Raw genomic sequence first — 17,461 nt, 5'->3', positions numbered from 1 at the left:
CATCAGTTGCCCGGTAGGTCCCATTCCTAATTTTACTGGGCACATGTTGTTGAATTCTTCCATCTAACGTTAATGTCGTTCGACCCAAGTAGCTGGCACCGCAACCACATTTAAAATTGTAAATAACATTACTTTTATGGTGGGAGGGGGGTAAAACGTCTTTTCGAGAAGATAGAAATAAAGTTCTCGTAGAGAAAACAACACGCACATTGGCAGCAAAATAACATCCATGAACTGATGAACTTATTTGTTTGGCAATTTTCTCACTTACTCTACCTAACCAAGGAAAACGAAGATAAATTGGACATTTGGCTACTATATACATTTTAGGAGAGAAGAACTAATTAGAGTAAACTAGTGTAGTGGATTACGTCTAAATTAGACGTAATCCACTACACTAGTTTACTCTAATTAGTTCTTCTCTCATAAAATGTATATGCATGTATATATGACATCTAATTTACATAAGGAAAACACGCTGCTCTCCCCCATCATTATATATAGCCCCAATCCTCCGACTCTCTCGTCAATGACCATCCCTCTTGAAGAAGCCCGCATAAATCGGGCGAAACGTTGAGTATCCAGGTCCTTCCATTTTATTTCATATCGTCGGATTTAATCCAGCTCAACAATCATATATATATATATATATATATATATATATATATATATATATATATATATATATATATATATATATATATATATGAAATATTTTGACTGCAGAATTTCCTCCCTGGACCAAAGTATCGTATGTTTGCAATAACAGATGCCTCATACTAATTCATTACGTCTAGACACTATTAGCCACTATCTTATGTAATTTTCGAACACAAGGATAGACACATTAAGTCGTTATAATAAAGTGCCATCACAATTGCGACATCTATAGGTGAAGGAGTTCCTATTTTTTTCTATAAATATTTTGTTCCGCGACCGCTACCAGTTGATATCGGGACCTATTCTACATTTAGATTGCACCCATCGTAACTGATTATTAGCTACGTACACATAACATAGTTTTTCCATTACCCGATTTAAAAATAATAAATTCTCCCTTCTCAAAATTCGTCCTATCTGATTGGGTGAAACCGGCCAATTCTATTATTCCAGAATCCATTTTTCATGCATAAACGAACGCACGAGTACCATTATTTATTTTTCGATTTTGAAGCGTCTTTTTAACACTTACACGATCCTATTTTCTTTTCTTCTTTTTTTTCTCTTTGTTCTTGTTTTCGTTTGTTTTGGGGAGGGCGTTTTATCATATTTTTCTTATTTTTTAAACATTTACTATTACTGTGGACGATTTTATTTAGATATGTTCCTACGCTTACGTAGGCTTCAATCATGTTACCTATCGTGTCAACCGCTTACAAACCGTACACAATGCTATTTTTTGTTTTGCTTTCGTTTGTTGACAGACAAACAAATCATAAAAAACTTTTTTATTTTTATATAAAATACATTATTAGACCCAAAGGCTGAAATAAAACTAGAAAAAAATTAATTTTTATTATTTATTCATTATTTTTTATCTGACGAGACCGCCATATTGCTTTTAGAATTTGGCCCTTCTTGAGTTTGACAGAATGGCCTTTTTATAGCAAAATTTGGCCTTTTTACGCTCTTAATTAAAACATGGTTCCACGATAAAGCGTAAAAAAGGCAAAATTTGGCTTTAAAAAGGTCAGCCTGCCAATTCTTAGAAACGCCAAAGTTTTAAGCACTACGGCGGTCTCCAATGTCGTACATTTAGTCTCGTAAAAATGATGAAATAATAACAATGAATTTTTTTTCTGGTTTTATTAAAGCCTTTGAGTCTAATAATATGTTTTATATAAAAATAAATAGTGTTTATAATTTTTGTCTGTTAAATAATTTACGCCGCTAAACTACAAATTTACCGTAAATTACATTGCCTACGGAAACACTTCTTCGATATATTTGGGTTTTTTGTTTACTTCTCTTTTCCGAACTCGTTATAGACACTGCTCAGGGATTAATTTTTTTTTTTTTTTAGGTAAATTTTTACTTTAGTTCCGCCGTCACAGTTTTCTTTTAAAATGACGACTTTTGCTGAATAAGACAATCTCTTTTACCTTTGGTGGAGAAAAGTGTTCGAGATATAAAGACCTGCATTATGTAATTCAGTGGACACCAGATTTGTACGCACGCACGATAAACAAATCTAATTCTCTCCGCCCGTCATTGCCACCCCCAACTTTTTTTTTGGGGGGGGGGATTTATAGTCTTTGCAGATGAGTAGGCTTACAACGAATATCAAGGTTAAATTTGGGGAAAATACTTTGACAACCTCCTCATAAAACGGGGTGTCTATTCCGAAAGCCATTCTTACTATGGCGTGGTTGACGATGTCTATTCCATAAGCCGTACTTAACAAGGGGAGTTGGAGGTGTCTATTCCGAAAGCCGTTCTTAACATTTGGCCAACAACAACAACCGTAGTTTAATTTTTACTTGGGGCGGGGGCATATATATATATATATATATATATATATATATATATATATTCTTCAGAATAGTTTTTATTTAACAATAGGTTGTCATGGAAACGTGAGATTGTAAGGCTTACAAAATAATATTCTATAAGTTATCCTATCTAAGCAAGAATTGCTCGATATGCAAGATAGAGCAAATAAAGTAAATTGTAATTCAATGAATTTCAAAAAACTCTCATTGAAATGAAATGAAGTGGTTGAGTTTCATATCAAAGAATTTTTATTATTTTAAGCAAGATAAAGAATGCTTTAGAAAATTAAACTCCTTAACCTATAGGGTTTCGATGTCTACCATCTCATCAGAGGAGAGAAAATATTAGCAAATACTAATAAAGGTATGCACCCTATTTGCTAAAGTCAGTGAGACATGAAAAGTCAAAGTCAAAATAATAAATTTATCAGAAGTCCTGTAGTAGGAGGATTTGCAGATAAAGGATGTGAAAGTTTTTTTACATCCAACTTGCTTGGTAATATATACATATATATATATATATATATATATATATATATATATATATATATATATATATATATATATACGAGGTGCCTTCGATAAGATTCCAAACATTTTCGTACAGACATTTTAAGTTTACAGACATTTTCGTACAAACATAGTCTCTTGAAAATTCAGTATGTTATTTCTATACACCTTATGAGATGATTGACCAATGTTTATGATTTCAGGTTCAAATGAACAGCTGCAGAAGAAATTGGAATACACTCTACTAAAGCCTCGTTTTTACAGCTCGAGAATTCCAAATATGCAGTCTGGACGTGAGAACATTTTAAAAGATCGGTATGCAATAATATTTAGTATTCAACTTGGAAAAAATGCCACAAAAACATAAGGAATGCTTCAAACTGTTTTGGGACCATCTTGTATGAAGCGAGCATAAGGCCTTCCAGAAGTTATTGGAATTGTACACCAAGTGCATTACAGCCAGAAGAGATTATTTGAGTTTCATGTGTGTACTATCCATAAAAGTGACCATACTAAAAATGTCTGAAAACTTATTGAAGGCACATCGTGTATATATATATATATATATATATATATATATATATATATATATGTATATAACTACTTCATTTTCTCACATAAAATTAATATACGAAAGTATAGATTTATGCGTAAACTTTAAGTATTTACTTCAAAAGTGCTCAATACGTAGGTAGAGCTAGTTAGTAATTTATAAAATATATATGGCGATTAAGCTACACTGAATATTCGGCGTTTCATCCACTCTAGGATTCCTCAATTTATAAAATATATATGGCGATTAAGCTACACTGAATATTCGGCGTTTCATCCACTCTAGGATTCCTCAATTTATAAAATATATATGGCGATTAAGCTACACTGAATATTCGGCGTTTCATCCACTCTAGGATTCCTCAGGCTGAGGAATCCTAGAGTGGATGAAACGCCGAATATTCAGTGTAGCTTAATCGCCATATATATTTTATATATATATATATATATATATATATATATATATATATATATATATATATATATATATATATAAGAGGAGTGGGTAGTTTGTTTGAAGCATTGTTGATAAAGATAAAATACTACGAGAGATTGGAAAAGCCGAGAGTAATACAGAAGACCGGAAAAAATGAAGGGAAAATTAAAAAAAAAAAAAAAACCTCATCTGTTTCTTTTTGTTTTCCTTTCATTTTCCCAGTCTTTTGCATTGCTCTCGGCTTTTCCAATCTCTCATATTTTACACACACACACACACACACACACACACACACACACACACACACACACACACATGGCATATTTCATTAAATAATATAGATGTTTTCTATTTTCGATCTTTGCAACTTCCGTATAACAGTCTTCACTTCTGGCGGGAACTGGCTCATGTAATCACCATGTTAATCATAAGTCCGAGTACTTTCCAATCCTTCAGGGTTCTTCGTCAGGGATAAATTAATCTAACTGGTTTTGAACAATTCATAAAGTTTTTTCTTTTCTTTTTCATTGGTTAATTATTTATCCTTTCTTTTTATTGGTTAAAATTGGTTAACTATTTAGCATTTGTTTCATTGGTTAAAATTAATAGCACTCTGAAATGTTTGCAAAGCTATTAAAATAAATAACTCTATAAACACTTCAGGGTGTTATTACTATCGCTGAAGTTTATTTGATAGTTGTGATATTTTTTCTTCAACGCCCAAACAACATCGTAGCTCACAAGAGCCGTGAGAGCCAACAAACAGAGAGTCCAAGACTTGAGTTTCGCCCTCGTTTGGGCTCATCAATTAGAGATATCTGAACTCGGGATTTGAAACCTGAGCTTTTTGTATGCGAGGGGAGTACTCTGCCGCAATGAGCAAACGCACCCCACACGAGAAATTATATTAACTAACACATATCAAGCAAACTGAGGCGAAATCCCACGATGGAATGAATCTACTTCCTTTTGAAGAAAGGGTGAGGTCATCCAACCAACCCAACAATACCTCAAGCCTATGTCTCACAAGTAGGAATGTTATACTCGCTTGGACGATGCCATCCAATATGCTAACTTAGCGAGCAATTGATAATAGAATTTTCAAAATATGAGAGCGAAACAACGTCGCAGCTCACAAGAGCCGTGACAGTCAACGAACCGGAAGTCCAATACTCAAGAGTACTCTGCCATATAAGCAGACGCTTTTGCTGATGTGGAAGAGTACTCACAGCGCTGTTTGGCTGTGGAAATAATTATATAATCACTCACATTCTGAATATATATATATATATATATATATATATATATATATATATATATATATCAAGTTGACAAGAAAGTTCTTGCAGTTTTTAACTTTTAAATTCAAATGAACGTATTTCGGCTCAAACAAAAAAAGATGATTGATCGAAAGAAGCGTCATCACAATCAATACACTTTTGCCAATGCAAAATAAATGTATTTATGCCAGTAACGTAAAAATCTTGCGTTCTGGTGGTGATGAAGTCGCTGAAGCTGTTTATGATATCGTTTAGGTTTTTGAAGCATTTCTCACACAGAAAGTTGTCGAGATGCTTGAAAAATTCGTAGTCAGTGGGTGAGAGGCCTGGAGATATGGCGGATGAGGCAGAGTTTCATAGCCCAATTCGTTCAACTTCTGCAGAGTCGGTTTAGCAACATGCAGTCCGGCATTGTCGTGGGGGAAAGATGGACCTTTTCTATTTACTAATGCTGAGTGTTGTTGTCGAAGTTTCTGATGTATTTCATTCATCTGTTGACAGAATGTACTCGCCGTAATGGTTTCGCCTGCATTCAAAAGACTGTAATGGGTAAGACTAGTCGCAGACCACCAAACAGTCAGCATGACCTTCTTTTGCTTCAGCTCTAGCTTCGGGAAGTGTTGTGGAGATTTGTCGGCGTCTAACCATTGAACTGAGCGTCGCCGGTTGTCGTAAAGAAACCACTTTCATCGCAAATCACAACCCGGTCGAGAAACGGATCGTTCTTGTTGCGTAAAAAGAATGAAAGATGACACTTCATAATGGCCTTTCTTTTTGGTTGTTGTTCCATTCGTTAAGCACCCATTTAGCATTAAGTTTATTTAAGTCTATTTACTTTCCCTCACTAGGAAGACAGATTCGGCTTTAAACGTAAATAAAAATTGCCTTAGTCTAGACGGATTTCTTGTCCACTGAACGGGGACAGAACTGATCAGGTGTAATACCAAAATAAAGACTACGCTTGACCTTAGCCAAAAGGCCAAGAGGAGGTGGCTAATGTTACGGATTGTTGGCGGGAAGTAAAACATAGAAAAACATTTCTATATGTATATTTTTCTAATAATATAAAACTGGCTGGCTTTGGTGTTGTGGGAGGTCATGTTAGTGATGTTCTCGACGTATTACCAAACGAAGTAGTCCAGCGCGTTCAGGTCAAGGGAAGAGGTGGGGCAGTGAGACGAAAGTAAAAAGTCATAGCACTTCTTCTGAGGCCAAGCCTGGATCTCTTTGGACTTGTGAGCCGGCACAGAGTCCTGTTGCTACACTCAGGGTCTGCACCAGGAGATCACCAAACTATTTAGCACATCCAGCTACACTTTGGTGTTGACTTTCAAGCCGACTTCGAAGATGTGATGTGGCCCTCACTTGAAACCACACCAAGGACCATAACCATGACCGGAAACTTTGTTTTCATCACCCTGGGCACGTTCCTGTTATTCGTGGCCATCCAGCGATTGTTTTTCCTGTTGTCTACCTGGTCCTGGCAGTTCTTTTTGTCTGAAAATAATGTTTGGCTTCTTGGGATGCTTCAGTTTGCTGATTAGCTTGAGGTTGTTTGTCTTCTCAGTAAAGATCTGGCTTATCTGGCGCCTGTATGACCTACACTTTAAGTCCTCTTCCACACATGCATTCACAGCTGTGTTTGAGATGCCTAAATTTCTGACAATTTGCCGAATAGGCCGCTGGAGAATTTTATCAATGATTGCCCGAACCTTTTCGATGAAGTCCTTGGTCCGGGTCTTCCTGGCGGTATCCGCTCCACCACTCTAAAAGGTCGTCCGATTCGTTGAGCTGTGCTCTCAAACGTTGAACCACCCGGATTTGCATTTTGAAGCTGCTGACAATGGTCCTGTTTTCATAACTTGGATCGGTAGAGAGCATGAGTTGTACAGCGACGCATCTCTGATCTCATTCATTGAATATTGTGTCACTTTCAGACATGATAGAAGGCTCCTATTGCTCTTACACAACTGGCCAACTAGTAGGTGGTCGGCAACAAAAAAAAAATCAAACCGGTTTTCATCAAACGGTAATGGAATCATGTCGTCTTTTCTGGGTCGACAACTTTATCGTTCCACACTGTAGATTTTTGAGAATAAATAATTTTTCTGTAAATACTCATTTACAATATCAGCATAAAAATGCTCTATTATGAATTATGTTAACGAAAATATAATTAAATGAAATAGGATTCGAGTTGACACGCCATCGTCTTTTTTTCTTCTCTCTGTGTTAAATTATTTCTGCCTTCTTTCTTCCGCTTCCTTTCCATCTTTTGTGGTTTCGTTTTTAGCTTTGCTATCCAACTTCTTTTTATATGCCTATTCATTGCCTCCCTATGAGAGCAATAAACTAGGTTGAGTTTTACAGTACGGAAAATCTGTCCCTAAATGAGCACTGTATCAGATACTGTACGTTAAATTGTTTATTTGCTAAAAGAATATGACGATACAATTTTACCAAATTAGGCACACTGCCTTAAAAATGTGCAGAGTTGGGACTGGTTGGTGATCACCCTCTATATATATTACTCTTTAAGTTCATCTTTACTCATTTGTCCATGTACTTTACCTTTCCCTCTTTCACAGTTTGTCCATCACTTTAACGTTATTAGTCACCACAATACTATATTTACTTTATGGTGCTATCCCAGTTAAAATAGCTGAATGTAATATATAGTGATATGTCCCGGAAAGGGATATATTTGTTTGAAGTAGCTAAGTGGTTTTAGCTACAGTAATCGAGTAACACAATCTAGTAAGTCGCCTTAATAAACGGTTGTTTGTTGTCGTAGCAGATTAAGGTTTAGTCTTTCGGTGTCTCTCTTTAGCTGTTATTCACATCCGTATTTCAGGCTTACACCAGCCAATCCTATTCTTCTGTGGAGGAATCCGGATATTCATTACTTTACACAGAGAGAGAGAGAGAGAGAGAGAGAGGCAGACAGACAGACAGACAGACAGACAGACATATATATCTATATATATATATATATATATATATATATATATAACTACTTAATTTACTCACATAAAATTAATATACGAAAGTATAGATTTATGCGCAAACTTTAAGTATTTACTTCAAAAGTGCTCAATACGTAGGTAGAGCTAGTTAGTAAGTTATAAAATGTATATGTATACATTTTATAACTTACTATATATATAAATGCTCTTTATATGCGTATTGCCAAAAGAGCACTTTTAGCTAGTTCGCGCAATTACCCCGGACTTGGCGCAATTACCCCAAGTACGCTATATATAGCGTACTTGGGGTAATTGCGCCAAGTCCGGGGTAATTGCGCCAACTAGCTAAAAGTGCTCTTTTGGCAATACGCATATAAAGAGCATTTTTTTTTAGTTGGCGCAATTGCCCCTGGATTTGGCGCAATTACCGCAAAGTACGGTATATATATATATATATATATATATATATATATATATATATATATATATATATATATATATATGTATATATATAGTATTTATATATATATATATATATATATATATATATATATATATATATATATATATATATATAAGTGAAAATCTGTCTGTCGATCTGTGTACATTTCCCTACCTCATAACTGTCAATTTTCGGTCTAGAGACTCGAGATTTGACATAAGGAGTATTGAGATTTGGAGAAATCTTTTAATTGGTTTTCGAACTGAAATTTTGCTTTTAAGGAGTCAAAGTTCAACGATTTGACCTTTGAGAACTCTACCAAACTCCTTCGTAAATCTTGGGTCTATACACTTTAAATTTTAGATATAGGTTACTTGGATATGGATCTTACTTTATAATTTGATTTGAGCCCAAAACAATAAATTTTAAAGGGCTATAATTAGGGTCAAAGTTTTTTTAAAAATTGACCTCTGCGGTCTTTACGAAATTACTCAGCAATTTTTGGTCTAAACATTTGAAATTTTACATAATAAAGTATATTTAGACATAGGTCAAGCTTTTTAATCGTTTTTTTTTTTTTCAGAAAATTTGGCTTCCAAGGGGTCAAAGTTCAAAAGATTTTACCTTTGCGGTCTCTAGCAAACTATTCAGCCAATTTTGGGTCTAAACATTTGAAATTTTCCATAAAGGGTATTCAGACATGCAGCTAGCTTTTTAATCAGTTTCTGATTGAAAATTTGGCTGGCATAGATCACAGTTGACAGGGTTGACTTTTGCAAACTCTACCAAACTCTTTCTCCAATTTTGGGTCTAAACACTTAAAGGTTTAGCTGTAGGTTACTTGGACATTGGTCAAACAATTTAATTTCAGCCCAAAAAATGTCGTCGGTGTGTATTGTTGATGACATAACCTCAACGGCTGCTAGACTGAGAACCTGGTGGGCATATTATTTACTTCCTTACTATCGACGGAAGATGTGACACAAGGTCGAGAGATAGAGCAGAGTTTAGCCAGCTCCCTTACATGAGGGGCACTTAGGCTTATTAAAATTTCCCAGGCCAGCCCAATCAGGGCACCCTAGGCAGCAAACGATAAACTTACCCCACCCGAAAGACGAGAGGCAAGGCTCTGGAGGGTGGACCTTCTAGAAATGTGCATGATCATCAGCCATTCTTCAATACTGCCCAACAAGAAAAAAAGGTCATTCCAACTCTGGTAGCTTTATTACGAATAGGTAATACCTGGTGTAGTATTAGCTCTAGTCAGGTTTCCTACGAAGGAGAGAATTTGCAGGGAATATATTTGCAGGTTCACAGTCACAATGATAGAAAAATATCATCAAGCATCTAATATTCATAAAAGATTAAAATGACTGTGACCGTGGTGTACATGGCTTTTCATCGGTGTGTTTTCCTCTTTCTTCTTCGTAAGATGTCTCACTTGTATATGGCACAATCACGTTGACACACCGATTCCCGTTGGATCACCGAAGTTAAGCAACGTTGAACTTGGTCATTATTAAATGGGTGATCATTCGGAACTTCCAGGTGCTGTATGTGCTCTCCGCTTATCTCGGCATTGTTTCCAGTCGTCCTCGACTTCTCCTTGCCACTGGACCCAAACAGTGCCGATTCAGGAGAAGTGTGGTTAGAGATTGCGCAACTCTTGCCTCACAATGACATGCGCAGTTACCCCTACAAGGGGTATCCTTTGTCTTTCGAGACTGAACGGGGGCATCGATATTCACCTTTCACATACATTTCTGGTCGCACATATGTTATCACCTTGCACACACGTTTGTGTCTATATATGTTATCACTTTTTTATCACATTTATGTTCGTACGTACGTTATCACCTTTCACCCATATCCTCTGCCTTTCGAGACTGAACGGAGGCATCGATGGGTGGCTCACTTATAGAGTTTTGATTCGCGTAAATAATGGACACATCAAAAGAAGACCTTTATTCCTAGATAAAAGGTCAGCCAATAAATGTTTTGTTTCTTTGTTTTAATCTGTCTAACACACTTTACGCCATTTAGGGCGGGTATATTCGTCTAATTTAAAGGGTGTGTAAGAATTTTGAAGTTTGATATCAGATTCCTCTTAAAATTTCTCGTTCTCGATTCTACCAAGTGTTGACTTAAACATGACATTCCCGGAATTTTTCCAGGGTGAAACTCTTACGTATTTAAAACTGCTTAGAATAAATGAAACAACGTTTAAAAAAGCAGCTTTTTTTTTTTTTTGCAATTCTAAAGACAATTTTCTTTACCAGCGGTGCTAATATCACATATAACTTGCAAGACTACTAGCTGTTGCCCAGGAATTAATAAAGATGTCCGTGTACTTCTTCACTTCTGAAAATTATATTAGCATTTTTAGTCTTATTTTTAATTTCTATAATTTGAAATGTCCAAGTTATAAAATAAATTAATTTAAAACTTTCCCGTTGTCGTTGTTGGCGTTAACGTTGTTGTTGTTGTTGTTGTTGTTGTAGTCGTCGCTGTTGTCATTGTTGTTGTTGTTGTTGTTGGCGTTGTTGGCGTTGTTGTTGTTTCTGTCTTCGTTATTGCTATCTTTGTAATTGTTGTTGCCGTTGTCGTCATCATTTTTGTTGCTGTTGTCATTGTTGCTGTCGTCGCTCGCCGGTGTCATTGTTGTTGTTGTTGTTGTTGTTGCTGTCGTCGTTGTTGTTGTTGTTGTTGTTGCAATCGTGGTCGTTGTTGTTGTCGCTGGCGTTATTGTTGTTGTTGCTGTTGCTGCTGTCGACGTTGTTGTTGTTATCGTTGTCGTTGTTGTCGTTGTCGTTGTTGTTGTTGTTGTTATTGTTGTTGTTGTTGTCGCCGTTGTTTTTGTTATCGTTTTTATTATCGTTTTCGTTGTCGTCGTTGTCGTTGTTGTCATTGTTGTTGTCATTGTTGTTGTTGTTGTTGTTGTTGTTGTTGTTGTTGTTGTTGTTGTTGTTGTTGTTGTTGTTGTTGTTGTTGTTGTTGGCGTTGTGATTGTTGTTGTTGTTGTTGTTGTTGTTGTTGTTGTTGTTGTTGTTGTTGTTGTTGTTGTTGTTGTTGTTGCTGTCGTCCTTGTCGCCGTTGTCATTGCTGTTGTTGTCGTTGTTATTGTTGTTGTCGTCGTTGTTGTTGTTGTCGTCGTCGTCGTCGTCGTTGTTGTTGTTGTTGTTGGCGTTATTGTTGTTGTCGTTGTCGTCGTCGTTGTTGTTGTTGTCAGCATCATTCATTTATTTTGTTTCGTATGAATCACGTGATTATTGTTGACATTCGTTTTCTCAAATATACATATATGTCACTCTAATCTAGTTAGAATTCTTTCTAAAGAAACATTGAGAACTTACGGGAAAGAATACGTGAAAGTTGCAAACATCTCTTAGTGAAAATCTTTCTGTAGAACAAACAATCTTGGTGTAACAAGTACGAATACTTGGCACACCAGGATTGTCAGTTTATGTCGTTAACCACGTCCCCCCCTCCCGTTATGTGTGTCTAGAACGAACGAACCTAGATACCATGATATTATTATTAAAACCCCTAATACAAAATTACTACTACCATTGAACACTTCGTAAGATTATGCTGCAGAAAAGATTTGAATTTTATATGATTTTTTTTTTTTTTTGCAATTTCTCATTTGAACAGACAGACAGACAGGCAGATATTAAGACAGTTCCAAAATCTGCTGGGGAAATTGCACCGACACTTCGCCATTCTCAGTGTAGTCAGTTGCCTGGTACCCCGGCCTTTGGCCGCAATACCGGTGATGTCCAGAGAAAATGTATGTTTTATATCCTTATATAATGAGAGGTGAACAAAAATCAGGACTCTTCCCTTACATCCAAGTAGGTCTCCCAGAAAGAGGTCTATGTTGACTATTAGTTTTATTTCCAGGATGCCTTTCTCCACAGCTTCCAGCACTTCACAGACATTTTTTTTTTTGCAACTGACTAGAGTCTTCACCAAGATTACTCTGAGAATGTGAAGGGCTAAGTTTTCCACGTCTTTTCCCTTAATCAGACGGATATCAGATAAAGATCTTAAGTTCCTACATTAGCGGAATAGATAGCTGTTTAAAATTAATGTCATCATTGGAAACTTCGTTGGATTTTACTGCATGAAAGTTTCGTTTGATCTTTGTATAAGGGTGTTTTTTAAATGCACACCCGAACAAATATACGTGGAAACAAATAAACATATAGTGCAACAAAGAGATTACGAATATAGTATAGATGTGAAATCTAGATCATTTCTGGTTTTATTACATTTTCTCGATAATAGAATGACCTTGTTTATAAATTGAAATCCAAAGGTTTGTCTAAAATGTTGGAATTCTTAGATATTAGATATCCTGCGCATTAAATATTAATAAAGCATCAAGTGTTAATATACAGAAGGCACATTGATCATTTTAGAATAAAAAGTGAGGGACAGCAGGAATTTCAAAAGAAAATCAAAGAAATAATTTACAAATGTATCCACTTTGCTTCAAGTACGCACTTCTCTTGCGAATGTATTCAATTCGACCATTCTTTGCTGATTCAGTTACAAATTGCCTCCAACGTGTTTTTGTCAGCAGCAATTCTAATAATTTTTCATAATTGATACAACCAATTATCTAAGAAGAGGTCCTTGTCGTGCCCATTTTACAACTCGATATTCCTAGTAACAAAAACAAAACCGGAAGTTAACTTTCTCGATAACTTCAACTCATGTGACAGAAATAAACATAATGTCCTGTGTTCGCGCAACTCTCTTTCCGGCGACTTATCAGATGCTAGGAATAAACTGTGAGCAGCAGCAATATGACTAATATAAGTAACACAACTGTTAACACTACTAAAAATCTTGACTGTCACATAACTGTCACTGCGGGGAGGCATGTGAATCTTCCTCCTGGTACGATTCGGGGAGGAAATCAATCGATTTGATTAAAAAATGAGCGATTTCACCGATTTTGATGAAAATAAAAGTATAGCAGGGTTGAATATTTGTTGATCTCCATTTCATCTCAGACAATGTCGGGTCTCCCCACTAGACATTGTTCGTCTATATGTAAGTGTGAGGAACGGTCTCTAACAAACTACTCTGTCAATTTTTAATCTAAATACTTGAAACTTGATATATAAGGAATTTGGACTTGTGAAACAAATTCGAATTTTGTATCTAGCCGGTAAGGGATCAAAATTTTTACAGATTTGAACATGGCATGCGTAAACCGGCTAATCGTGTTATTTCTGCGCAAATATACATTTATATCTTTAACAACGTTGTCTTTTTAGTTTATACTAGCAGGAAGACTCGACGTTGCCATGGCTAGATTAAGGATCAACGAATATTCTACACTACAATACGTTTATTGTCATCAAAATCGATGAAATCGACCATTTTTTCCATCAAGCCGATTGATTGCTTATTCTAGTTGGGGACTCGCCACGATGCATCGGAAGGAAGCTTCACGTGCCTGTCCGCAGTGATTTAGTTCACAATAGATTGTAGTCTACATTGCACTGTAGAGAACCTACGGTTTACTTTATAAATTTTTTATATATCATGGCTTGAATTAAAGTTATATATATATATATATATATATATAAATTAAATTATATATATATATATACAGAATGTGAGAGAATATATAATTATTTCCACAGCCAGACAATGTCGCAGCTCACAAGAGCCATGACAGCAAACAAACCGAAAGTCTAAGATTCGAGTTTAGACCTCGTTTTGTGTCTAACTGAAGAGCCCAAAATGAGGGCGAAACTCGAGTCTTAGAGTTCCGGTTCATTCACTGTCATGGCTCTTGTATGCTGCGACATTGTCTGGCTGAGGATATATATATATATATATATATATATATATATATATATATATATATATATATATATATATATATATATATAACGTAGACATCTTATAGAAATAGTGCTAAAAGAAAATATGAAATAGATACTTTTATATCCATTTGGAATGTAATAAATATTTTCGTCTGGAGAATGCATGTTTCGGTGATATTGAAAACAGATTTTTGTTGTTGTTAAAATGTATTAAACTTTTTTTAATGTATTATTAATACGCAATGATAATTATATACAAGCAGATGGCACTTGTCAGAGTAATTTAAATTTCTAATCCAAGTACACATATTCAAGTACAAGAATGACTCAAAATATTTGCAATCATTTTTCAGAATTCATTGCCTCCCCTCTCTCTCTCTCTCTCTCTCTCTCTCTCTCTCTCTCTCTCTCTCTCTCTCTCTCTCTCTCTCTCTCTCTCTCTTTCTTTCTCTTTCTCTCTCTCTCACACACACTCTCTCTCTATCTGCTATCTCTCTATCTATCTATCTCATTCTCTCTCTCTCTCTCTCTCTCTCTCTCTCTCTATATATATATATATATATATATATATATATATATATATATATATATATATATATACTTTCCATGATTTAAACTACTGTTACATAATGGAGGGGTGCTATGTAAATATCATGTAAGTGACTTAGTGTATATTTTGACAAGGGTCGCATTAAGTACATGCCATAATGGCACGGAATTTGCTAAACAGAACCGTTCGTAAAGATAGATTAAATAATAGATAGATGACACAAGGCAACAGGTGAAACTGGGTAGACACAGCATGATATGAGATGAAAAGTAAAGTAATGATGTCATGTTTTGTCGAGCTGAGAGCACACTTTTCAAAAGAGCTGTCTCTAGTTGCAGGTGCGATACACACCGCCGATAATACTGTACGGAAATCTTGAATATCGCGAACAGTGAAATAGCCGCCATAATATCTCTGTTCGCATCTTAGTTAAGCAGTTGAGTTAACTAAATAATTAGCTAAGCAAACGTTAGTCTCTCTTTCATATATGCGCCAATTCTCTCCAGAAATAAAGCCTTATAATCTCTCAGACTCGCTTATATATATATATATATATATATATATATATATATATGTATATATATATATATATATATATATATACATATATATATACTAGCAGAAGTACCCGTCGTTGACTGGGTTCAAAACAGCCTACAGATGATGGACTGTGATTGATGAAAGTATGATAGGTTATGAAAAGGAGGGGGTTGTAAAGAGATAGGTTTTGATATTCAAAAATTTTACCCTTAGCCAAATATGATGAAAGTAAAGATAATTTTCGCGAAGATATATTTTTTATATCAACTTTGTTTCCATTCGTAGCCAAGAGTGACCAACAAAATGATGTTTCCTTACAAAGAGAAAATGTTATATATATAATAATATAAATATACAAGAAATAAATGTTACCATAGTCAATAAAAGTTACTTTTATGGTAGAAAAGTTCATTGGTTTGTATTTTTAAGTAGTTTGTAAAAAAAAATTTTTTGATTCACGAACCGGTTTTTAAAAAAATCAAAATGACTTTGAAATGGAAAGCCCCATTTTCAATTTGAAGGAGGGCACCTGAGCATTCTGTGTTAACAATTTAAGAGAGTAGCGTCAACGTAAGGAATATTTATAAACATATTTTAATGTTTTCCGTTATTTTGTGTTTGAGGAATACTCGATTATGGCATGTGTAGTTTACATAAAAATTCATTTAAGTAGTTATCGCCTCAAATTTCGTTTTAATTTCGGTTCGCTGAACTTATTTCAAGTAAAGAGCATTAAAAACTATTTCAAAACAAAAAAAAACATGAACTGAACTTTTATTTACACGTAATTAAACACGTAATTACTTTAGCTTTTTAAAGCAAAGAATCTATATTAATATTAATAAGAAGAAAATGGCACCCTTTTCAAGCAGAATAGCTTCGTTTCAGTTTTACAGCATTGAACGGTGTAGTATTGCGCCGTCGGATTCAGGGTCGTACTATTGTAATGTAAAGAACACGCAGAAAGGGTTGTAATCAACTGAATCCCTTCTAGTACACGGACAAAAAAAAGCTTAAACAGATATATAAATAAAAATAAAAAGGTTATGTAAATGTTTTTAAAAAGACTCTTAATCACGTGAGCAGGATTTTTTCCTTCTTTTGACAGAACTCCTTTATGTCCAGAGACATACCTATGGTAAGAAGAGTCAGATGTGTATATATATATATATATATATATATATATATATATATATATATGTGTGTGTGTGTGTGTGTGTGTGTGTGTGTGTGTGTGTGTGTGTGTGTGTGTGTGTGTGTGTAGTAGTAGTAGTAGTAGTAGTAGTAGTAGTAGTAGTAGTACCGATGATTTCTCACAGACAATGACCAGTGGCTTCTGTTAGAACTTAAGTGACATTAAATTTCGTTCATATTCCGATTTTCTCCGTTCCATTCCACTCGTGATCTCAGTGGTGCTATCCTATTTAGTTTCTTAATGCGTTCACCCCCTATGCATTCACTTTGCGTATCACCAACCAATATTCGTGCCACGGCGTTTATTTATTTATTTATGTTGTCGGGATGTAGAGAGGTGGAATTATTGTCTTTTTTTTTTTAGTCTTTACCTATGTCCTTGATAAAAATCCGGTTGTTATTATTTCTTAAACATTAGTTGTATTCAGACGAGTCTTTACTAATGATCACAAAATCAAGTGGTGTTGGCTGGAGTCTGGGAAAAACAAGACTTCCCAGATTTCTAGTACTTTCCGTTTCTTTCCAACCACTATTGCAACTCACTATGCCTTCTCAAACGAACTGATTATCATTTCAGATCTTTCTATAATAAGTCGAAGTTTGGGTGGTTCTTTCACTCGCTGGTCTTTCTATCCTTTCAACCCATCCAC

Source organism: Euprymna scolopes, chromosome 1 (genome assembly GCF_053919585.1).
Source record: "Euprymna scolopes isolate OS-2025 chromosome 1, ASM5391958v1, whole genome shotgun sequence".
NCBI lineage: Eukaryota > Metazoa > Mollusca > Cephalopoda > Sepiida > Sepiolidae > Euprymna > Euprymna scolopes.
This window is presented reverse-complemented; position numbering follows the sequence as displayed.